Source organism: Manis javanica, chromosome 10 (genome assembly GCF_040802235.1).
Source record: "Manis javanica isolate MJ-LG chromosome 10, MJ_LKY, whole genome shotgun sequence".
NCBI classification, from domain to species: Eukaryota; Metazoa; Chordata; class Mammalia; order Pholidota; family Manidae; genus Manis; species Manis javanica.
In genome coordinates, this window is record NC_133165.1 from 90,314,820 (window position 1) to 90,339,282 (window position 24,463).

General features: G+C 37.6%; 1 long non-coding RNA gene across 2 annotated transcripts in view; it reads left to right on the top strand.

Moving 5' to 3' along the window:
• The first annotated feature begins 224 nt into the window (after positions 1-224).
• Positions 225-24,463, top strand: part of LOC108407732 (uncharacterized) — a 79,622-nt gene continuing 55,383 nt past the window's right edge. For both annotated transcript variants that reach the window (XR_001855797.3, XR_012121512.1), the window contains exons 1-3: positions 225-1,062; positions 2,739-2,852; positions 22,153-22,274. This is a non-coding gene — a long non-coding RNA (uncharacterized lncRNA). The remainder of the gene's footprint in view (positions 1,063-2,738; positions 2,853-22,152; positions 22,275-24,463) is intronic.

Below are 24,463 nucleotides of genomic sequence, written 5' to 3' on the forward strand. Positions count from 1 at the left end.
GGTAACTCATGGGATTGTAATGAGAATTAACTTAGACAAAATGCTCAGAAGAGTGGCTTTCAAAAAGTAAGCCCACATTAAGTGATAGGTGCAATTCATGGGAAAGAAGGTAATAAAAGAATGAGGAGGTGTTCTCATTGAACAGAGAGCTGAGGTGTCCTCATTTCTCAGGGAAGGGCTTTGGCCTTCAACAGTCCCATGGTGTTAGCTAATATTGCCTCTGTTTTTCAAATAAAGAAATCGATATTTGGAGAAGTTACAGTAACCTTCCCAATGTCACTCAGGAAGAGACAAATTTGAGATTTGAACCTGGGTGGAATAATCCCAAAGCTTGCTTTCTTTCTATCTCACTGCTATACTACGTGTATTCTGAAGGCCTTTTCTTGTTACCCTACAGAATTGTTATCCTACCTCCTAAAGGTCAGTATGAAACCAGGCAATGTCAGCATGGAACCTGGGAAAAGGAGCCCAAGCCATCTCCAGTATGGAATTAAAGGCCCACTCTGGAGGGCTTTGCAGACAGCCTACGTTCCTGAGCTGCCCCATAAAACACACTTCCCTGATTGTGCGGAAATGTGGAAGGAACTGAACAGGACAATTCAGACTTTTTTCCATGTTCAGAAGAAAGACAAAGGAAAATCTGAGAGAAAAATGCACAGAAAGAGAGAATGAAAGAAGAGAAGGCGGGAGGGAAGGAGAGAAGAGAGAGGGTTCATTTCATCCCCAAAGAATTTCAAGAGAAACACAAGACCCTGCATATTTATATGGCACATGCAAAGGATACTGGAAAAGGAAGTGACTGGCTCAGGAAACCAGGATGTGAACAAGGCCAGATACCCTGATAACTCAATAGCAAAAGCCCTTTGTTCTGTCTTTAGTACTCTTTATCCAACCCAGAGTAAAAAAAATCTCAGAAAATCAGGCCTCATAGGGGAGGAACTGAGGCTGTTTTCCAGATGTCAGAGAAGAAAGTGCTGCAGAAGTCGTGGAGGAGTATCACCTGCTTCTCTGTTGTCCCACACAAAGGGTTCTACTTCCACAGGCTGCAGAAGCACAGGCCTGGTAAGTGCCTTGGGAAGAGAGAGAACAGGAGTCATGCAGATTGCTAGGGAGGCTGGACAGGAGCTGGGGAGACAAGGGCCCCCTGTCCTAGGAGAACTACCCTATTAGTGGGATTCTGGGATTTGAGCACTTTTTGCAGCTCTGCAGATCATCTGATCTTTAATGTTTTCATATCAGAGAAAAACACTTGTTTACAGTTCTGAAAAAGCCACTGATCTTTATATATCTATTTTCCACATTCTCATGTAAATAGGTGAGTCTGTTATGATAGTCTCACATTCATGCATTCGGAAGAGAGATGTTGCTTTTCTGGGAGCCAGGAAAAACACCATAGTGGAAACATTATTCACAAATGATTAAAATGCATGTGCACACACACACATGCAGAGCAGCAGAGAACAGACTCAACTCTAGTCCTGGAGCCATGTCAGTGAATAAAACTGTTGAAAGCCAGGAAGGTGAACTTACCTTTGGAACCAATCAGTCATTGTTTAGCTTTCCTTTATTCTTTGTTTTGATCTAAGGTTGCCTCTCCTATCACTTTCTCCCTTGATACAGTGTCTCATTGTCAGCATTGAGACCAAAGAAAAGTGCTCATTCAATGTAAGAGCAATACATTCCCCTCCTTTTGTCTTTTTCAGGAAATTAGCAGCTCATGTTCCATTAACTGGAGTGTTTGCCTTATCTCATTTCTATAAGTGAAGTGGGAATTTCAAGGCCATAATTTAGAATTAGTCTGTCCAATTCATTCTAAATGGAGCCTGTTCTCATTGCAACATTTATCTCCAGACCTTACCAAAGATTATATTCAGGCTTACCTACAGGCCCACAATTGTCCTCTCTTCAAAGTTGAGGCCATTAGTACTGTGATGAAATATGAAAGGCTTTTGAATTGGGTTCTAGAAACTTTTATGGTCAGATGAATTCCTTGCCATTTTAGAAGCTAGTCTCTACATTGTTTTATAATGTATTTTACAGATGGACCTGGGAAACTCTGGGTTTTCTAAATACACAATACTTGGTCATTGTTCCAGAACAGTCTTACAGAGATTTGTTACTTTTTCTGATATTTATTTGAATCTTGAGACTGAAAAAGCATATCCAGTCATCAAATGGAAACCTCAATGTGTCCTTTTATCATGTAAGTACCAGGGGTGAGGATGAATACTAATGATGCAGGCTAATGTGGCCGCTTTTAACTGTGTGCAATTCAGTTTCAAGAGGAAATTCACAGGACTAAAACCTGGGTAACATTCTCCCCAGATGCACTAGCTCCCCTAACTGAGGTTTCATGACTGGCATCTGTTCTGATAGATTGGAACCTATGTTATGCCAATGGTTGTTTACCATCTATACTACAATTCCTTATTTAAAAAATAAGTGAGGCCTCAAAGAAGTTAAATTATTTCCCTGGTGTCATATAGATAGTACATAGCCAAGACTAGGTCATGTCATTCGAATTCCACTTCAATGCCCTTTTCACTGACTTGTATGGGCATCCAAATATGTGTAATCATGAACTGTGCTCTAACAGGACTCCACTGTTTCAATGACTGAAAGGGGGCCTTACAATTCAATATACTAGCTCAATTATTCTACAGTATTTAGCAGGATTCTAAAAATACAAAGGTTGTTATGGCTTCTAATAAACACAAATATCTCTTCTCTGACCACAGCATGATAGAAACCAAGCTCAAAAGGGTTCATCCAGGAGCAGTAAAAGGAAAATGGAATTTGCCGTGTTCTGTGGATTCTAGTCCTGATAGTCACCAACAATTCTGTGACTTTGGGTAAGTCCTTAGTTTTCACATGTAAAAGTCTAAAAGGTAGGTGCTTCAGTTGAAACTTTCAGAAGAATGGTTGGATTAGGTAATGATTTAGATCCCTTTAATACTAAGATTCTATTAGTCTCTGATCTGTTTCCAGGAAATAAGTTTAATACACTCCCTTTACTGACCCTGTAAAGGAGCTTCCCTTCAGCACAGGTTGGCCAACACAGATTCCATCCATAAAGCGGCTCTGGTGTGGAGAAAACCAACCCACAATTTCAGGTAAGCCACAGTAGCAGACTGCTAGCCATCTACAAATACCTATTTGTTGCTGCTTCGTGATATTAAAATCTCCCATCCAGATTTTCATTGGGTTCAAGGCCTTCCAACTGGAGGCAATTCCTGGCCTCCCTTGCATCTAGGTTACTAACGACGTGTGAACCAGAAGTGGTGTGCACATCTTCTAAGGTTTACCCTTCATTAGAAGGGATGTGCCTTCCACACTGTCTTTGCCCCTTCCCAGTGTCTGAGGAAGAGTTGTTTATAGGCAACATAAACATAGAGGTAAAAGCTATGTATTTAATACAACAGAGTAAAAACACCAGCCCCATAGTACCTACTTCTGGACAGGCACACAAGAAAAGCAAACTCCCACTGTGTTGTGAGTCTCTATATTGAAACAGCTTAGATGGTTCACCACATGGTACAGCCGTCAGTAAAATAGATATTGGTGAAGCCATTAGTGAATGCTGCAATGGAATAAAACTAAGGGAGCTGAGTGAGATGCTTCAGCCTGGATTCTATTCAGCAGTGACCTAGTCCTCAACATTAAGGTTCCAGTTATAGAGAAATAGTTTCAACTATAAGCAAAGACTTCTCAAGTTTCATAATTCATAAGAAGACCTGCTGATTACTATGATATGTTTTTTATCCAACATATCCTGAAAATAATGGTAGAATGAATTCTTATTCTTAATATATTGTATCCAAGTACACTTTTCAAAATTCCAATTTCAACTTCTCACACTACAGAAATATAGTATGAACTATAAACATAATATAAAATATAAACACTAGGGTCATCTGTAACAAAGTAATCAGTATTGGCTTGTAATAGTCACAAGATTTAGAAACCTGTTTCTTCAAATAAAAGATCTTTGTCAATCTTGAAATCCCAGGAACTCAAAGACCAGATGTCACTACCCTTTCTGCCCAGTATATGGTCAAATCTATTTATAAAATTTTCACTTTACTGGCCAGTTCACTGCCACATTTCTCCTCCAACACTGTGCTAATTCATAAAACATTATTTGAGTATGTAAAACTAAAACCTGATATTTTACCAGCTTCTAGTTTGAGAATAAAGAATGAACCACAATTCAGTCATGGTAATTGTGGCATATACTACAGACTGGTTTAAGTCCACAACCATTCTAATCTCTTTCTAACATGCCTTTCTATAGAATAACAGCTAGAAAGCCAAAACCTCTTCCCTATAGGATTCTGCATGGGAACCAGGTTATTCTAAGCCCATTCACATTCTGTAAACTACCTGATAGCTTATATTAAATCTCTTTCTGTTTACACTAACTAGCCTCTATTTCTGCAGCTAAGAAACCTGATTGCTATGGTGATATTTCAATTATCTGCCTCTTTAAGGATATAAAGACTTGAGGAGGTTCATAAAACATATTCTTCTATGGCTATCTTTTTATCATTGGCACTATTAACATTAATTGTTTTGTTAAGGGAATGACAAGGAAGTACCAGGTCAGGAGGGTGGGTTTTGGGAGCTGTGAGTGCTAATCAAGTGTTAAATAGCTACCTTCTTATGACAGACTGAATCACTAGCCATCTGCCAAGGCACTCGGTCATTTTCACACTGGTCTCGATATGGATGCCAATGCTGAGAGACTACAAAGGGCAACTGAGCTTCTGGATGGGATATTTTGATAATCAGTTATATTTCTAGAGGCTAAAGGAGTAAGCAACAGTAACTACAGTTCTTAGAAACCCTGTTGATAAAGGATGTTGTTAAGCCTGCTTCACGTAGCTTTGTCATTCTCAGAGTGTGGTCCCCGACCAGCAGCATCAGCATCATTTGGAAACTTTTGAAAATACAAATTCTCACACATATATACACACATCAGCCCTACTGAATCAGAAACTCAGGCTTGGACCCAGGGATCTGTTTTAGCAAAGCCTCCAGGATTCTGATGCATGCTCAAGTTTAAGGATCACTAGTATAGGTTGTTTGACCCTAACTGAGGTTAAATGGAGTTTAAGAAAAATAGTAGCAAGGTATGAGAGAAAAGACAATTGAACAAACAGGTCTTTGATTTAAATGGAAGTTCATGTTAGAATATCAGTTTGAATCTCTTCCTATATAAAAAGGAAAAAGTGTTAGAAGGAGCATTGTGCTGGGAATCTAAATCATTGAATTGGATTTTGGTATTTTAACTAATAATTAAGTAACTTTGGATGAATCACTTAACTTTCTGGGGGATTGTATTTCCTCATTTGAAAAGTGAAATAACAGGATAAGCATTCTCCAACACTCACAAATTTTCTGTCAGTTCTGGACAAAATTAACACTCTTATCCTTGATTAGCATCATATTGCTTCCTGAGTATCATGCCCTTTCTAGTATAAACCTGCTAATAGAAATCTCCCAGCTTTCTATTTCTCTACATAGGAGCAGTATCAGAAGGAAAATTACCAAAAGGTACATGCTCCATCCCAAGACCAGAGTACAGCAGTGTATTCCAGCTTAACTCAGGACTGGTAAAACCCACTGAATGTCTGAAAGGTCAATGTAACATTTAAAATACATTGGGGAATCCAATATCCTAGAAATATGTAAAAATTACTTACACTGTGTTTTGTATTATTGATGATTTTGATCACACTTGAGACTCAATGTAAGGACTACATCTTCACACTTCAGTACTCTGTGTGTGTGTTATTAAATGATTTAATCTTTTTCCAAATTTTACGAATTGAGATTCATTGGCATTCAGCCATAACTGAGGCAGGTAGTAATTATACTGGGAAAACCATGGATTTGCATCCCTTAACAGTGTGGAGACATTCCATCACTGGCAGGAGATTGTATCCACTCAATGAACTTGGGAAATATAGAAAAAAACAGAGGGCTTGTCCCATCTGTGAAGCAGCAAGGACCAAGAGCTACTCAGTTAATGAATTTTCTGAAGATGAAAATGCCAGCATGTTGTACAGCTATAAAATAAAAAATGAATAAAGAATGCTAGGGGAAGGTACAGCAAAAATGTGTGTCCCCTGAAGCTGAAACTAATTTCTTCCCGTCACCTATCTTGGCAGATAGTAGGTACTTAGTGAATATTTGGATTGAAAGAATAAAGATTGAGGATGAGACTATTTTAACTCTTGGTGTATAAACACAAAGAAACACAAGTTTTAGCTGTGTATTTTAAACGAGGAAATTGCTTTACTTTTAATGAGCCTAAAATTAAAAGTATCTTCTTTCAAATTTTTGCAATGCCAGTTGAGTGGGTGTGAAAATTTCATACAAGTTTTATTATGTTGAACCTTGTAAAATTACAGAGATTCACCACTTTTGGCTAACAAAAATGGCAGATTCAATTGGTCCAACCTAATTTCTTTTTTGTCTAAGAAATATCATCTACACTTAGAAAACTGACTAGCACTCTCTGTAAATGCTGAGTCACAAACAGTTGATCTTGGCACTAGAAGAGATGGAGCCAGTGTATGTTATCAAGACCCTCCCTTAAAACATGTGGCTCTCAATCATCTCCAGATAATTTCAAAGCATGATCTTCTTTTTAAAAAATTAAATGAAACATAGTGTTGTTCCAGAGCCATTACAAGAGCAGACATAGGATGGAGTCTTAAAAATAGGTTTTAAGATTAGATAGTGGTGATGGTTGCACAACTCAGTGAACATATTAAAAAGTACTGAATTGTGCACTTTAGAAAGGTGAATTTTTTGGTATTTGTATTTATCTCAAAAAAGTTGTTTCAAAAAACAGAAGAGAGTAGAGCTATAGAGACTGGAAATACAAATGCCCTGTGCAGACCAGTTTGTGGCTCTGAGGAGGAAGAGGAGGAGGGGCACATTACTGTGAAACCCCAGGCGTCTGCCTGGTTGCTAGCCAACCTTTACAGTGTCATCTCTGCGAAGATTGCATGTCGCAGCTCACACCCTTGCCAAGTCATGGAAGTGAATATACATGCGGTATTAATAGCCTCTGGTATTTTCAGCATGATGCTTGAATTCTGGAAAGGGATCCCCTGAGCATTCCTAAACGGAAGCATGGTGAGAACTGTCATCTTTGCAAAATGCCATTTAAGTCTTTGTGGGAAGGATCTTTCTCAAACTCACTTATCCAGTCAAGCTTATAGGGCTGTTTCTAGCACAGAAAATAAATGTAGAAAGTTACCTGTAAGCAGTAATTTAACCTAGGAGGAGAAAAGTTCAGATGAGAGGACAGGACACTCAGAAAAATGTACCTATGCACAGATTTCATTTTACATCAAGGGCTAAAGGACCTTTCAATCCCTTCCATGAACTGACTCCACATTAGGAATACTTGGTCTATATTCTGTAAAATTATGTCCCCATTGCATTCTACTGGTAAGAGTATTTTAGTGACATTTAACACTGACATTCTAGGGTTTTAGAGAAGTCCTAAAGATTCATCTCTTTGCTACCACAAATACTGGTCTTTAATTTCTAGATTGACTTCTACTGCAGCTTCTAATGGTATATAAATGGTGCTGGACAATGGGGGGAAAGAAGCCAGTAGATGAAAATCATAATTACCTTATGTTTCATTGCCTCTGGCTTCTCTCTGTTTTTATTTTCTGTTTGTCATCACATTTAATATTATACTACTTGTAGTGTTTCTTTGACATTGCATTTTACCCCAATACCTGGACATTCATGTATAGTTTAGAAAGTCCTATTTTTAGTAATAGTCATTTCCATCAATTATCACTAACAATTACAATCTGTAGCAAAAAACTTCTGAAGAGACCAAGAATTCATTCGTTTCCCACAACTTGTATGATTTAGCCATGACCATGCTGAGTACGAGTCTCAAAACAAGGTTTAGAATTTATTTTAAAAGCCACTCTTTTTTGAAAAAGAATGGAACCAAAACTGGCAAGAATTTATTAAGTACCTATTATATCCTCAGCACTATGTTTAAATGCCACAGAGAACACAAAGGGAAAATAGCTTAGCTTCCTCTTCAGAGAACTCACTACTAGTTGAGAAGACAAGACTGGTCAGTATAAGGCAATGAGAGGATGGAAGAACAATTGATTCTACATATTCACATGTGTAAGCCATAAAAGGAAAAATATGTTTCAAATAAAGAGGGAAATGTTCTATGTTCCACCAGCTGACTTGCCTGAACTAAAAACTGAAGACTTTATGAATGTTGCACTAAAATAGCAAAATTTGGAGGGAGAGGGAGTGAGCATCACCATTAACCATTTATTTCCTGGCAATCTATGCAACTCCATGATATATAATATGTACTTAAAAAATTAAAGTTGTGGTCTTTGTACATAACTTACAATCCAAATTTATATTTGGTAAAAAGAAAAGGTTGCTTTCTTTTTTTCCTAGTTGGAGTTCCAACAGGAAGTGTCAAAGGAGAAATCTGTTCTTGCAAGATTCTCAGCCAGAAACAGAAACATTTCCATCAAAAATATAGCAAATAGGACTGTTCTCCTGAGATTTCTAACCTAATTAGTCAGATGAAAACATCTTTCAGATATTCCTTGCTAATGTGTTTGGAGATGATAAAAAATCAATGAATGCATTTTCTCCTTTGCTATTATCTATGGAACACAGGCTGTGTCAGTTGAGGTAAAAGGAGACTGACAAAAATGAAATTGCAGGTCATTTAGAAAAAGAGCAGGACTGGAATGGAAATTGGAGACTGAACTAATTCTCAGAATTCCCAGTCAATTATCCTTTAATTTATATTGATGTTTAATGGTTTTTATCCCTAAACTGGGTTGCAATAAGACTAAATGTGTAGATATGAGAATGAATGGAGTTAGTCAAATCAAATAGGATATCACTGAAAGGTCTTTTTGCGTGAAAACAGTTCAAACCTGGACCACAGCCAATCAATGATGTTACATGAAAGAATAGCACCTCAAATCCAGTGTAAGTTCTGCTCATAGCTGCCAGCCATGAACTGCCCTCAAACACCTAGGTCCACTTTAGCATATTAACTGGTAATGCATGGACAGTGGTCTTGGAATTTGTGTGTGTATGTGTGTGTGCACAGCAGCATTTTACATGCCCATAGAAAGTACATAAAATATACTGTACTCTTTGATCATTATTTACAGTCCAGTCGAGGTCAAGAATCATAATGTTGGCATTTTTTAATACCATGACCCCTTTGTTTAACCTTATAATCCTGCCAGTTTCCATGGTGTTGCCTATAATTGCTGTTTGTTGATTTGTATTACTGTTTAGTATTGTAATTAATTTTTCCATTATCCTGGGGCCCATATGCAAGCACTTCTCTAGGGTATATTTCCAGAATTGCTGGGTCTAGGGGTTATATATATCTCATTAGCTTTCCTCAGTAATGTCAAGTTTCCTTTCAATGTGATTATATATCCTAATTTTAGCCACCTTGGTCAGTGTATCATTGTCATTTCAATTTTCATTTTTCTAATTGCTAATGAGGCCAACCACCCTTTTTTTATGTCTACTGGCCTCCATCATATCTTAATAATCAACATTTCACTAACTGGGATTTTTTTCTGGTGTGTAGCCACATTCATATGCAGCAAATAGCCTGATCATTTTCCAGTCAATTTGGAATGATTTCATCATTGTGACTATAAAACTATCATATCAATGTGCTTCAAATCTCATCCATCGTTGAAACAGCCTGCAAAAAACAGAATGCTTTTTTGTCACATCTACTACTTGATGTTATAAAGGAACATTTTTAAGTCTCAACCTGTATCTAGTCCTTAAACTAATCATGGTGAAGTTCTACAAGGAGAAAAGACGAAACTTGAACTCTTTCTGCTACAAAAAGAAGGCTGTTTAGTACAGAAATTGAGGACTTAAGATCCATCAATGCAGGGCATTATGATAATAGCTTATTGAATTGGTTTCTATTTTCTGAGTGGAATTTCAGACTTTGATATTTAGAGTAACACTAGGATTCTCTGACTGAAAGAGCCATAGAATTTCAGAGTAAGAAAGATGTAATATGCTATTATGTTTCTTACAGAGGCACTCATTAACTATTTACCTCACATGCCCCAAAAGTTCAAGGGCAAGCTACACTCTGATAAAGAGCAGTTTCTGAAAGAGTCTCTATTTTGCAGAAATGTAGTCTGCTCGCATAACCTTGGGTGCAGAACAGAAAGCCTCCCCGTGCTTGTTGATAATCTTTTAATCCTCTTAGATCATTTGATTTATTGTCCTAATCTAACTGTGTTCATTGTCTTTCTACTACAAATCAAAAAGAAAGTCTTTTCAGAAAATTCTAGAAAATAGTTTTATAAAGGAAATGCTACACTATTAATTTTGGTGGATATAAACTTAAATGAAACTTTTTCATTTCTCAGATTCCATGAATATACACGCATCTTCTAGGTTTTTTCTTTTATAGAAAAATATTTCCAAGTATACTTCTTAAAGTATACTTTTAAGTACACTTAGGGACTTTTGTGTGCCACTTTCATATGCAGCAAGTACCTTTAAAAGTATATTTTAAAAGTACATAACTAGAGAGGATACACAAGGAAAGTAAAATTACTCAAAGTGCGTAATTGCACATCCAAGAAACTGTTGAAAGACTGTATCTTCCTGGGATTTTTTTTATTTATTTTTTATTTTTTATTTTTTTGAGAGGGCATCTCTCATATTTATTGATCAAATGGTTGTTAACAACAATAAAATTCAGCATAGGGGGGTCAATGCTCAATGTACAATCATTAATCCATCTCAAGCCTAATTCTCGTCAGTCTCCAATCTTCTGAAGCATAACGAACAAGTTCTTACATGGTGAACGAATTCTTACATAGTGAATAAATTCTTACATGGTGAACAGTACAAGGGCATTCATCACAGAAACTTTCGGTTTTGATCACGCATTATGACCTATAAACAATCAGGTCAAATATGAATATTTGTTTGATTTTTGTACTTGATTTATATGTTGATCCCACATTTCTCCCTTTATTATTATTATTATTTTTATTTTTAATAAAATGCTGAAGTGGTAGGTAGATGCAAGATAAAGGTAGAAAACATAGTTTAGTGCTGTAAGAGGGCAAATGTAGATGATCAGATGATCAGGTGTGTGCCTATGGACTAAGTATTAATCCAGGCTAGACAAGGGCAGCAAAACATCCACGGATGCAGAAGATTTCTCTCAAAGCAGGGGGCGGGGGGGTAAGGTTCTGAGCCTCACCTCTGTTGATCCCCAAATTCTCACCTGATGGCCCCCCTGCGACTGTGCCTGTCTTAGGTTGTTCCTCCCTTGAGGAATCTTACCCGTCTCTGGCTAACCAGTCATCTTCCGGGGCCATACAGGGAAATGTAAAGTTGGTAAGTGAGAGAGAAGCCATATTGTTTGAAAAGGTTAGCTTTTTACATCTTTGCAGATTTATGCCCTGTGGCTTCTATGCCCAGCACTTGTCTCGAGGTATCTTTACCACCTGGAGGAATTATGATACTCGGTAAATTCGATATGAGGCACGAATTCTATTTAAGGGTTGTAATTAGGAAGAAAGAAGAAAAGCTACAGATGTAGCATATGGAAGGAAACATAGGAGGATTGATTATTTCTTTGACATATCTTCTGGTAGAGTACCTTAAGTATGTATAGGTTTTAAACTACTAACTAATTTGCACATTCATATTAACATAATAGGAATACGGTGACATAAACAAAGCAAATCTATAATTACCATCCATCTCCAGTGAAGCCAAGAAAACCATTTAGGCACCCTAGGCATTTGTGAAAATTTGTCTATGATATGATGGATATTGTCCAACTGTACTTGAACCGTCTGAGAGAAATCAGACAAATTAAAGCAGCCCATTTCTGGGATCTGTTCACATCCCATATGTTCTTTTAACCGTAGATAGTCTATAGTCATAAGATTTTGGAGTGCTACAGCTTGCACCCCTCCCAACTCCTGGTTGAGTTCCAACAGTACAGATCCGGTCAAATTCGTTGTCTCACTGTATGCACATGCCAGCCTAGACATCTCCCTCCTCATTCCTATGGCAAGTCCAGGAGACGGTGGGCTGGATGCAGCCACAACCGCAGCATCGTCCGGATCCCTGTGGAGGCTTTTTGATGATCATCCCCCGGCACAAGTCCTCCAGAGAGTGCTGATGCCGGAAGCTCCTCCTCATATCGTATCTTAGTTCATTTTCTGGGTATCCAAGCTAGGCCTTGATCTTCTGCATAGAAATAAACAGACCCTTTGCCCACACTTTGACATGCCCTCTATACCACTGTGCAGAACTCATTGGAGGTCAGCACACAGTAACTGCTTTTTTTTTTTTTTTTTTTTTAATTAAGAGAAAGGAATATTATCAGAAAAGAGTACCTCCATAGCTGATCATCTGACACCCTTTAAGTGATCAACATTAAGGATATTTAAAGCATGCGTTGATCTTTGATTTACCAATAGTTTTATCCTATCAAGGAGTAATCCCCTTTTTTTCTTTCTTTCTTTCTTTTTTTTTTTTTTTTTAATTTTTAATCTATACTTACATGAAGAATACTATGTTTACTATGCTCTCCCCTATATCAGGTCCCCCCTAACAACCACATTACGGTTACTGTCCATCAGCTTAGCAAAATGTTGTAGAGTCACTACTTGTCCTCTCTGTGTTGTGCAGCCCACCCTCCCCTTTCTCCCTCCCCCCCATGCATGCTAATCTTAATATACCCCTTCTTCTTCCCCCCCCCTTATCCCTCTCTACCCACCCATCCTCCCCAGTTCCTTTCCCTTTGGTACCTGTTAGTCCATTTTTGGGTTCTGTAATTCCGCTGCTGTTTTGTTCCTTCAGTTTTTCCTTTGTTCCTATACTCCTCAGATGAGTGAAATCATTTGGTATTTCTCTTTCTCTGCTTGGCTTATTTCACTGAGCATAATACTCTCCAGCTCCATCCATGTTGCTGCAAATGGTTTTATTTTTCCACTTCTTATGGCTGAGTAGTATTCCATTGTGTATATGTACCACATCTTCTTTAGCCATTCATCTACCGATGGACATTTAGGTTGCTTCCAATTCTTGGCTGTTGTAAATAGTGCTGCAATAAACATAGGGGTGCATCTGTCTTTATCAAACTTGATTGCTGCGTTCTTAGGGTAAATTCCTAGGAGTGGAATTCCTGGGTCAAATGGTAGGTCTGTTTTGAGCATTTTGATGAACCTCCATACTGCTTTCCACAATGATTGAACTAATTGACATTCCCACCAGCAGTGTAGGAGGGTTCCCCTTTCTCCACAGCCTTGCCAACATTTGTTGTTGTTTGTCTTTTGGATGGCAGCTATCCTTACTGGTGTGAGGTGATACCTCATTGTAGTTTTAATTTGCATTTCTCTGATAATTAGCGATGTGGAGCATCTTTTCATGTGTCTCTTGGCCATCTGTATTTCTTTTTTAGAGAACTGTCTGTTCAGTTCCTCTGCCCATTTTTTAATTGGGTTATTTGTTTTTTGTTTGTTGAGGCGTGTGAGCTCTTTATATATTCTGGACATCAAGCCTTTATCGGATGTGTCATTTTCAAATATATTCTCCCATACTGCAGGGTTCCTTTTTGTTCTATTGATGGTGTCTTTCGCTGTACAGAAGCTTTTCAGCTTAATGTAGTCCCACTTGCTCATTTTTGCTGTTGTTTTCCTTGCCCGGGGAGATATGTTCAAGAAGAGGTCACTTATGTTTATGTCTAAGAGGTTTTTGACTATGTTTTTTTCCAAGAGTTTAATGGTTTCATGACTTACATTTAGGTCTTTGATCCATTTTGAGTTTACCTTTGTATATGGGGTTAGACAATGGTCCAGTTTCATTCTCCTACATGTAGCTGTCCAGTTTTGCCAGCACCATCTGTTGAAGAGACTGTCATTTTGCCATTGTATGTCCATGGCTCCTTTATCAAATATTAATTGACCATATATGTTTGGGTTAATGTCTGGAGTCTCTAATCTGTTCCACTGGTCTGTGGCTCTGTTCTTGTGCCAGTACCAAATTGTCTTGATTACTATGGCTTTGTAGTAGAGCTTGAAGTTGGGGAGTGAGATCCCCCCTACTTTATTCTTCTTTTTCAGGATTGCTTTGGCTATTCGGGGTCTTTGGTGTTTCCATATGAATTTTTGAATTATTTGTTCCAATTCATTGAAGAATGTTGCTGATAATTTGACAGGGATTGCATCAAATCTGTATATTGCTTTGGGCAGGATGGCCATTTTGACGATATTAATTCTTCCTAGCCATGAGCATGGGATGAGTTTCCATTTATTAATGTCCCCTTTAATTTCTCTTAAGAGTGACTTGTAGTTTTCAGAGTATAAGTCTTTCACTTCTTTGGTTAGGTTTATTCCTAGGTATTTTATTCTTTTTGATGCAATGGTGAATGGAATTGTTTTCCTGATTTCTCTTTCTATTGATTCATTGTTAGTGTATAGGAAAGCCACAGATTTCTGTGTGTTAATTTTGTATCCTGCAACTTTGCTGTATTCCGATATCAGTTCTAGTAGTTTTGGAGTGGAGTCTTTAGGGTTTTTTATGTACAGTATCATATCATCTGCAAATAGTGACAGTTTAACTTCTTCTTTACTAATCTGGATTCCTTGTATTTCTTTGTTTTGTCTGATTGCCGTGGCTAGGACCTCCAGTACTATGTTAAATAACAGTGGGGAGAGTGGGCATCCCTGTCTGGTTCCCGATCTCAGAGGAAATGCTTTCAGCTTCTCGCTGTTCAGTATAATGCTGGCTGTGGGTTTCTCATATATGGCCTTTATTATGTTGAGGTACTTGCCCTCTATTCCCATTTTGCTGAGAGTTTTTATCATGAATGGATGTTGAATTTTGTCAAATGCTTTTTCAGCATCTATGGAGATGATCATGTGGTTTTTGTCTTTCTTTTTGTTGATGTGGTGGATGATGTTGATGGATTTTCGAATGTTGTACCATCCTTGCATCCCTGGGATGCATCCCACTTGGTCATGGTGTATGATCCTTTTGATATACTTTTGAATTCTGTTTGCTAATATTTTATTGACTATTTTTGCATCTACATTCATCAGGGATATTGGTCTGTAATTTTCTTTTTTGGTGGGGTCTTTGCCTGGTTTTGGTATTAGGGTGATGTTGGCTTCATAGAATGAGTTTGGGAGTATTCCCTCTTCTTCTGTTTTTTGGAACACTTTAAGGAGAATGGGTATTATGTCTTCTCTGTGTGTCTGATAAAATTCCGAGGTAAATCCGTCCGGCCCCGGGGTTTTGTTCTTGGGTAGTTTTTTGATTACCGTTTCAATTTCTTTGCTCGTAATTGGTTTGTTTAACTTTTGTGTTTCTTCCTTGGTCAGTCTTGGGAGGTTGTATTTTTCTAGGAAGTTGTCCATTTCTTCTAGGTTTTCCAGCTTGTTGGCATATAGGTTTTCATAGTAGTCTTTAATAATTCTTTGTATTTCTGTGGAGTCTGTCGTGATTTTTCCATTCTCATTTCTGATTATGTTGATTTGTGTTGACTCTCTTTTTCTCTTAATAAGTTGGGCTAGAGGCTTATCTATTTTGTTTATTTTCTCAAAGAACCAGCTCTTGGTTTCGTTGATTTTTGCTATTGTTTTATTCTTCTCAATTTTGTTTATTTCTTCTCTGATCTTTATTATGTCCCTCCTTCTACTGACTTTAGGCCCCCTTTGTTCTTCTTTTTCCAGTTTTAATAATTGTGATGTTAGACTACTCATTTGGGATTGTTCTTCCTTCTTCAAGTGTGCCTGGATTGCTATATACTTTCCTCTTAAGACTGCTTTCGCTGCATCCCACAGAAGTTGGGGCTTAGTGTTGTTGTTGTCATTTGTTTGGTAGAATTTCAATATTTTGGAATTTACTGAGGCTCTTTTTGTGAGCTAGTATGTGGTCTATTCTGGAGAATGTTCCATGTGCACTTGAGAAGAATGTATATCCTGTTGCTTTTGGATGTAGAGTTCTATAGATGTCTATTAGGTCCATCTGTTCTAGTGTGTTGTTCAGTGCCTGTGTGTCTTTACTTATTTTCTGCCCAGTGGATCTATCCTTTGGGGTGAGTGGTGTGTTGAAGTCTCCTACAATGAATGCATTGCAGTCTATTTCCCTCTTTAGTTCTGTTAGTATTTGCTTCACATATGCTGGTGCTCCTGTATTGGGTGCATATATATTTAGAATGGTTATATCCTCTTGTTGGACTGAGCCCTTTATCATTATGTAGTATCCTTCATTACCTCTTGTTACTTTCTTTGTTTTGAAGTCTATTTTGTCTGATATTAGTACTGCAACCCCTGCTTTCTTCTCACTGCTGTTTGCCTGAAATATGTTTTTCTATCCCTTGGCTTTTAGTCTATGCTTGTCTTTGGGTTTAAGGTGAGTTTCTTGTAAGCAGCATATAGATGGGTCTTGCTTTTTTATCCATTCTATTACTCTGTGTCTTTTGATTGGTACATTAAAGCCATTTACATTTAGGGTGACTATTGAGAGATATGTACTTATTGCCATTGCAGGCTTTAGATTCGTGGTTACCAAAGGTTCAAGGTTAGCTTCTTTAGTATCTTACTGCCTAACTTAGCTCGCTTATTGAGCTGTTATATACACTGTCTGGAGATTCTTTTCTTCTCTCCCGTCTTATTCCTCCTCCTCCATTCTTCATATGTTGTGTGTTTTGTTCTGTGCTCTTTGTAGGAGTGCTCCCATCTAGAGCAGTCCCTGTAGGATGCCCTGTAGAAGTGGTTTGCGGGAAGCAAAATCCCTCAGCTTTTGCTTGTCTGGGAATTGTTTAATCCCGCCATCATATTTAAATGATAGTCGTGCTGGATACAGTATCCTTGGTTCAAGGCCCTTCCGTTTCATTGCATTAAGCATATCATGCCATTCTCTTCTGGCCTGTAGGGTTTCTGTCGAGAAGTCTGATGTTAGCCTGATGGGTTTTCCTTTATAGGGAACCTTTTTCTCTCTAGCTGCCTTTAAAACTCTTTCCTTGTCCTTGATCCTTGCCATTTTAATTACTATGTGTCTTGGTGTTGTCCTCCTTGGATCCTTTCTGTTGGGGGTTCTGTGTAATTCCATGGTCTGTTCGATTATTTCCTCCCCCAGTTTGGGGAAGTTTTCAGCAATTATTTCTTCAAAGAGACTTTCTATCCCTTTTCCTCTATCTTCTTCTTCTGGTATCCCTATAATACAAATATTATTCCTTTTGGCTTGGTCACATAGTTCTCTTAGTGTTTTTTCATTCCTGGAGATCCTTTTATCTCTCTCTATGTCAGCTTCTATACTTTCCTGTTCTCTGGCTTCTATTCCTTCAATGGCCTCTTGCATCTTATCCATTCTGCTTATAAATCCTTCCAGGGATTGTTTCACTTCTGTGTTCTCCTTCCTGACATCTGTGATCTCTCTCCGGACTTCATCCCACTGCTCTTGCATTTTTCTCTGCATCTCATCCCATTGCTCTTGCATTTTTCTCTGCATCTCTGTCAGCATGTTCATGATTTTTATTTTGAATTCTTTTTCAGGAGGACTGGTTAGGTCTGTCTCCTTCTCAGGTGTTGTCTCTGTGATCTTTGTCTGCCTGTAGTTTTGTCTTTTCATGGTGATAGAGATGGTGATAGAGATAGTGTGCAGAGCTGGTACAAGTGACCGCTGGAAGAGCTTCCCTTCTTGTTGGTTTGTGGCCTTCCTCACCTGGGATAATAGCGACCTCTAGTAGCTTGTGCTGGGCAGCTATGTGCAGACAGGGCTTTTGCTTCCTTCCTGGTTGCTATGGGGTTTATCTCCGCTGTTGCTGTGGTCGTGACCTGGCTGGGGCTGCTCCTCCAAAATGGTAGAGCCCCGTTGGTGGGGGAGCGGCTGGGAGTCTATTTATCTCTGTAAGGGGCCTCTTTGCTCCCTGCTGCCCAGGGGGTTAGAGTGCCCAGAGATCCCCAGATTCCCTGCCTCTGGTCTAAGTGACCTGTCCTGCCCCTTTAAGACTTCCAAAAAGCACTCCCCTTCGCAAGGCGCTGGGTTCTTGCAGGTGTGGATGTGGTCTGGATATTTTCCTGTGTCCTGTGGTCTCTATTTTAGGAAGATTTTTCTTTGTTATATTTTCATGGCTCTATGTGTTTTTGGGAGGAGATTTCCACTGCTCTACTCACGCCGCCATCTTGGCTTCGCCTCCCTTTTGTTTATTTTGAGAGAGAATAACAGATTTACCAGGGAGCTCTCAATTCAGTTATGTGGAGGAAAATAGCTTGTGTGAAATGTGATGTAAAAACTGCCAGCCACTTGTCACTCAGGTGAAGATAAAACCAATTGTTCAGCGAAACTGAATAATAAATCCAGTCAGAACAGTTGCTTCATATGACCACTGTCTTAATGTCTTCAGGAAGCATTCTAAAGAAGTAGAAATACTTCCAGTGTGTTAACACATTTACTCTTATCAGAGGGGTCTGCATGGGACAGTTTTCTAAATGGGTGACTGCTCTTAGATTTCTAGCAAACATTTCTGACGAGGACAGTTTTACTCAATTTTACATCAGCATATATTAAAATACTCTCTCCATTTCATATTTATATGAGACATTATATTTGGTATAATATCCCGAGTCCTAGTCCAGAGCTAAGTACTTAGTAAACACTTAAATATTTGTTGAATAAATAAATGAACCCTTTGCAGCCTACAGTTTACTTCATTTTGAAGGTTTGATTTGGAAAGTATGATGTACTTATCTTTTTTAAATAAGGGCATATAAAGTTTCTACTGAAGTCAGGTTAAACTCTTACAGCCAAAATGAGTCTAAAAGCAGAGCAAAATAATCCTTCATACACTTTCTCTCTGACAGTCAGCATAAGCTTCAACAATCCAATTGGTAGATTTTAAATTACAAAAATAAAGACTGAAGCCTTGTCTTTCTAATTATTTGAGGGAAAAAAATTCTTTATAATAGCATTAGAGGAAGGAAAATTCAGCCCTTTTATCCAGATACAGCATGGTATAATGGAAAGAACATGGATGTTAGCTCCATTCAGACTCACTTGACTCATTCAAAACCTGTGTTAGGCACTGTCAAAAATGAACAAAATAGAAAAAAAACAAAAATAAACAACAGCCCTGTCAGCCTTTGTTTGTTTAGGGGTGTTCCACTCAGCCCTGGGTTCAAATTTCATTTTTATCACTTATATGACTTAGTACAAATTGAGGTCCCAAAGCCTCAACTTTCTCACTTTTAAAAATCAGCAACTTTGAACCTATTTCTTTATAAGTTACCAGTAGGATGAAATGTAGCTGTGTGTGTATACAGTACCTGAGGCATAGTAGGCCCTAACATAGATTAGCTCCTCTTCTCTGCCTCATCTTCTCCTGCACAGGACCAGCCATCCCCAGTGAGACATGAGAAAGGTTAAAAATATTTACATATTCATGATATATTTATTCTTTTCAGACCTCTCTAAATCAGGGAACTAGTCCCATAATCCACATTTTTGGGGTAGAGGAACTGAATTTATAATACCAGGTGTGTTATCTGTGTGTTCAGATTTCTCCTGCTATATTTTGCTTACCTAACAACTCTTACCATTAAGTACTATTTCACACTGGGAGTGAAATTCAAATGCCCGTGGAGCCCTCTAGATGTACAAGAAAAAGGAAAAAGAGAAATGGTTGATGAAGACTGAAATAGAAATGGGAGGGAAAGACAAAAAAAAGTTTTAATACTTCATACCAACCTTGTATTACTTATTTGACCGACAGTACAAAAGAATTCAGTTAATCTAAAAATCAGTGGAATCAATATAAAAGTCAAGGTTTTACAACTTATCTCTTCTTTTAATAGATCTAACTCTTTTGATGCTACTTTTATGGTTTTCACTGTTAATTCAACACAAATGCTACTGAAAACAAGTTCATCTCTGCAGCTTGTCATAATCAAAGAAAAGAAATACAGAAGTTTGGGGAGTGGTAAAGTGTACTGACAAGTGACACAATGATAAACTGGAGAAAATATTTGCCAAATGGAGATTATTCATAATATGTAAGGAGTTAAAGAAATAAAAGGGAAATAACCCCTCCCCCTAAAAACACTAAAAAGACAAAAGATTCAAACAGGCAGTTTGCAGCAGAACTATATGATCAAAAATATTAAAATCTCACTAATAATTAAGGAAATATACACAAAAATATAATTTATTCTTATCAGATTAGTAATATCCACTTTTGCTAAGATTGTTTGTAAATATAAATTATTTTATGGTGTCTTTGGGAATGTAAATTCATGTAAAATTTATGGAGTTCAAGTTGTCAATACCCACAAATACTTAAAATGTGATATTCTTTGTCCAAGCAGTTCTGCAAATTTATCCTATGAATACACATATGCAAATATATAGACTTTCAAAATAAACATATAAAAATAACGTAGCATTTTTTCTAATAGTGAAAAGTTGGAAACATTCCAAATGTCCTTAGATAGGAAAATAGTTTAAAAATTACGATTAGCCTATAAAATGGAGTACAATATGACACGAGCATTTCTTAGAATGATAAGGATGCATGTTTATGATATGGAAACATGTTACAAAGTATATTGCAAATAAAAAGTAAATTATAGAATGAAATGCATATCTTATTCCAATTTGTGTTTAAAAAAGAGAATTACAAATGTGTGTCTTTGCCATATGCCTAGAAAGAAAGCTTTGAAGATGGTAACCAATCTATTAGTAGTAATTTATTATAAGGAGCAATTGATTATGAACAGTAGGGTTTGGAGGAAGGGAGAGTATGTTCTAGGTTATATTGCTTGGATTGTTATAATATACATGTATTATTTTAAACACACACACACATATCTCTCAGAAATAAAGATCTTCTATTCTTTGTGTCTGCTCATGATTTCCATTCAAAGAAAATAAGACTTGGGCAGAAAGAAATTATTTGGGTATTTGGGTAATATAAAAATTTTAAAGTTGTTTATTTTTCCCATTTTTCAGTGATTTATGTGGGCCTAATTAAATTTGCTGAAATGCAGGTTCAAGTTTCTCCCTGGGAAAATGTTAATTAATTCAGGCTGAGATAATGTGGGAAGAATTATCTCTAATAGTTTTCTCTACATTTGCTATAGAATTTGTCATTCCTTGCCCACTGCCCCACAGACATACCCATTTGATGTGGTAAATGTATATATTTTATCAAACCATTTTTATGTTTGCTTGTCTTGTCTTCTCAACTAAATGTTTAGTCTGCCCAGTATCAGGTTCAAGGTCCTCTGCTCTCTGACAGTGCATATCCAGGTAAAGCAATTAACTTGGTAAAAACTCAGTTTGTTGACACTGTGGACATCTAAGCAATAATGAAATGTATACTGGTACCTTCATGCTCACTATTCCAAAGGACGGAGAGAGCACCAACCAGGCCTTGTCAAAAATCACAGACCTTGGGGGAAAGGAGAATTGGAGGCAGATGGTCAAAAGGTACAAACTTCCAGTTAGAAGATAAATGAGTAGGGATGTAAGGTACAACATCATTACTATAGCTAATGCTGGTATATAACATATAGGGAATTTGTTAAGGGAGTAAATCCTGAGTTCTCATCACGAGGACAAAATTCTCTCTTTTCTTTTTATTGTGTCTATATGTGAAGATGGATGTTAGCTGAACTTACTGTGGGAATCATTTCACAATATATGTAAATCAAGCTATTGTGTTGTATGTCTTAAACATATACAGTGATGTATATCAATTATTTCTGATAAAACTAGGAGATAAAAAACAAAACCTCAGGCTTGGGTCCTTAAGAGCCTGAGCTGTTCCTATGAGACTCCTTAACCAAATTCCAAAGATTTTACTTAATTAAAAAATAATAAGATTTTAGATCTAGAAATTGATCCAAATGTCAAGAAAAATATATTAAATGTGAATATACAATTATACACACTTAATAAATTCTCAGTGAACAAAGCATTCTGTAAGAACAGTCACGTGGGCATGAGCGAGACTGATCATTCCATCTCCTCAATGCCAAGAGTAGCAATAGCATCTGAGAAAGTAACCATACACTGTTTCATGTCTTTGTGCAATAGGTCTGAACTGGAATCCTGCCAGGAATGAGCCAACTGCCCCAGCTATCATCACCACCACCCACATTACCTGCTCCTACCTAACATGCCCCGCCCCATATATACATATACAGACATGTGCACAGGTATGTATACACACAACCAAAAGTTAGAAAATCAGAACCCAGATCACAGAAGTGGGAGTCCTGGATGTCAGTGGGTAGAGGATGTCCAGATTAAGGTGGAAATATGCACACAGGGAGCCCGGGAGCCCCACACGGGGATCATCAAGGATAGAAAAAGTGAAAGGACATAGCCTAGTGCCTCCTACGTCATTGTTACCTCTTAATGGCAAAGCTCAGTGCCACAAATCAGGTCCCCAAAATGACCCTTCTTCATCAGTAAAAGTATTACTTTACATTATCCTCAAATTCCTAAAAAAGACATGTGAGTATATTAACTTGAGGTAGACTAACCACATAACACTAGTGAGGTGGGTCAGATACATTTTGATGAAATTTGAACTCTTAAGGATTGTCTTTGTAAGTAACATGTAAGTAATATGTTCACTCTCCTTTTTTTTGAGAATGTACACTCTTTTCAATCTACCTGTCATTTGCTTTTACATCTTTTAAATGATGCATTTTTATCCTAATTTTACTATAAGAAAAGCAACAGTCTAACTCTGATCACAAATAGCCGTTTACTCCCAATGTCAAGGAGGAATTTGTGGTAGAAACTGTCAGAAACTACAGTTCATGGAAATAGGATGGGACTGCCACTCCTTAGCTCCAGCCTCACAGATATTACAGGGGCTACATGGATATTACAGACCCAGCAATACCAAATTGCTCCATCTTTTCAAGGAAAGCCAGAAATTTAGATTTATACTTTAGTGTTGAAGATACACTTTAAAAAATGTTAAACACTCTGCAGAGACAAACAAAACACATCTGATGGTCAAACTTGACCTGTGTACTCCTGCCTGGACCCCCAGAAACATCTATTCTAAAATAATTTTGTGTATATGTATGTGTTGGGGAAATGGTGGTAAGCAAGTCAATGGCATAATGTTATGTAGAGTGGAGAAATAGAAGAGATTGTTGAAATTTAGTTTTACTAAAATTTGGGCTCACTTGCTTCTTTGCTTTTCATTAATTGAAATAATTTATAACCTCAAATTATAAATTAATTAAGATCATTTACAATTCATAGTAACTTCCCCTCTTTATGAACTCTACTGTGGTGAACTTTGTGAATTCATTACATGATATCTAACATAATTTTGGTAGTTCTAAACTTCTTAAAACAGCCAGAAGAAATTTTTTCCATTAAGAAGTTAAAAATCATTTCCATATATGTTACATTAAAAAATAACTTCCATAAACTCCAATTCTGGTGTCAAGTTTAAGTGCTTATTGGTAGATTGAGTCCTGTAAAACAGTTAATTTTATGTGTCAACTTGATTGGGCTAAAGGATGTCCAGACAGCTGTTAAAGCATTATCTCTGGGAAGGTGTCTTCTGAAGAGACTAGTATCTGAATCGGTGGATTGAGTAAAGATTGCCATCCCCAGTGTGGGTGGGCAACCCTATGAACCAATCTCTGAAGTACATACATAATACATAAATCCTATTGGTTCTGGAGAATCCTGACTAATACAGATTTGGGTATTATGATAAAGTTACAGTTTGGAATGATGAATTCAGTAGAGTAGGTGGCCCTCCCCAGTATGCACAGGCATCATCCAATCAGTTCCGGAGCCTGAATAGCTAAGAAGGAGGGAGGAGGAATCGTCTGTTTTCTTCCTGCCCCACTGATTGAGCTGGGATTATCTCACCTTCCACCCTTGGACATCAGCTCCCCTGGTTCTCAGGCCTTCACACTAGGACTGAATTCTATCATCAGCTTTCCTGGGTCTCCAGTTTACACAGGGCAGATCATGGGGCTTCTCAGCCTCCATAATCATGTGAGCTAATTTCTCATGATAAATCTCTCTCTCCATATATATATTTTTTTTTCTTTTCTTCTTCTTTTTTTTCTCTCCTCTGTAGGACCCTCACTATTATAAATCCTGTAGATTAGACTCTGGCCAGCCCAGGGAGTTTGCTGATTTCCTGTCTCCCAATTTGCATTGCCTCTTGTGTAGCTCTCAAAATCTCATCTTCATCAATGTTTCACTCAAACCATTCTATTTTTAAAGTCCTTCATTAATTTTGGGTTTAAAAGGAGTATGTTTACAACTCTTCATACAAATATATTTAAGTGAAACCTGGTACTCGACTTACTTTTTAAATTACTATTGGTCCCAGAGTTACCTCATTTGACTACTGAAA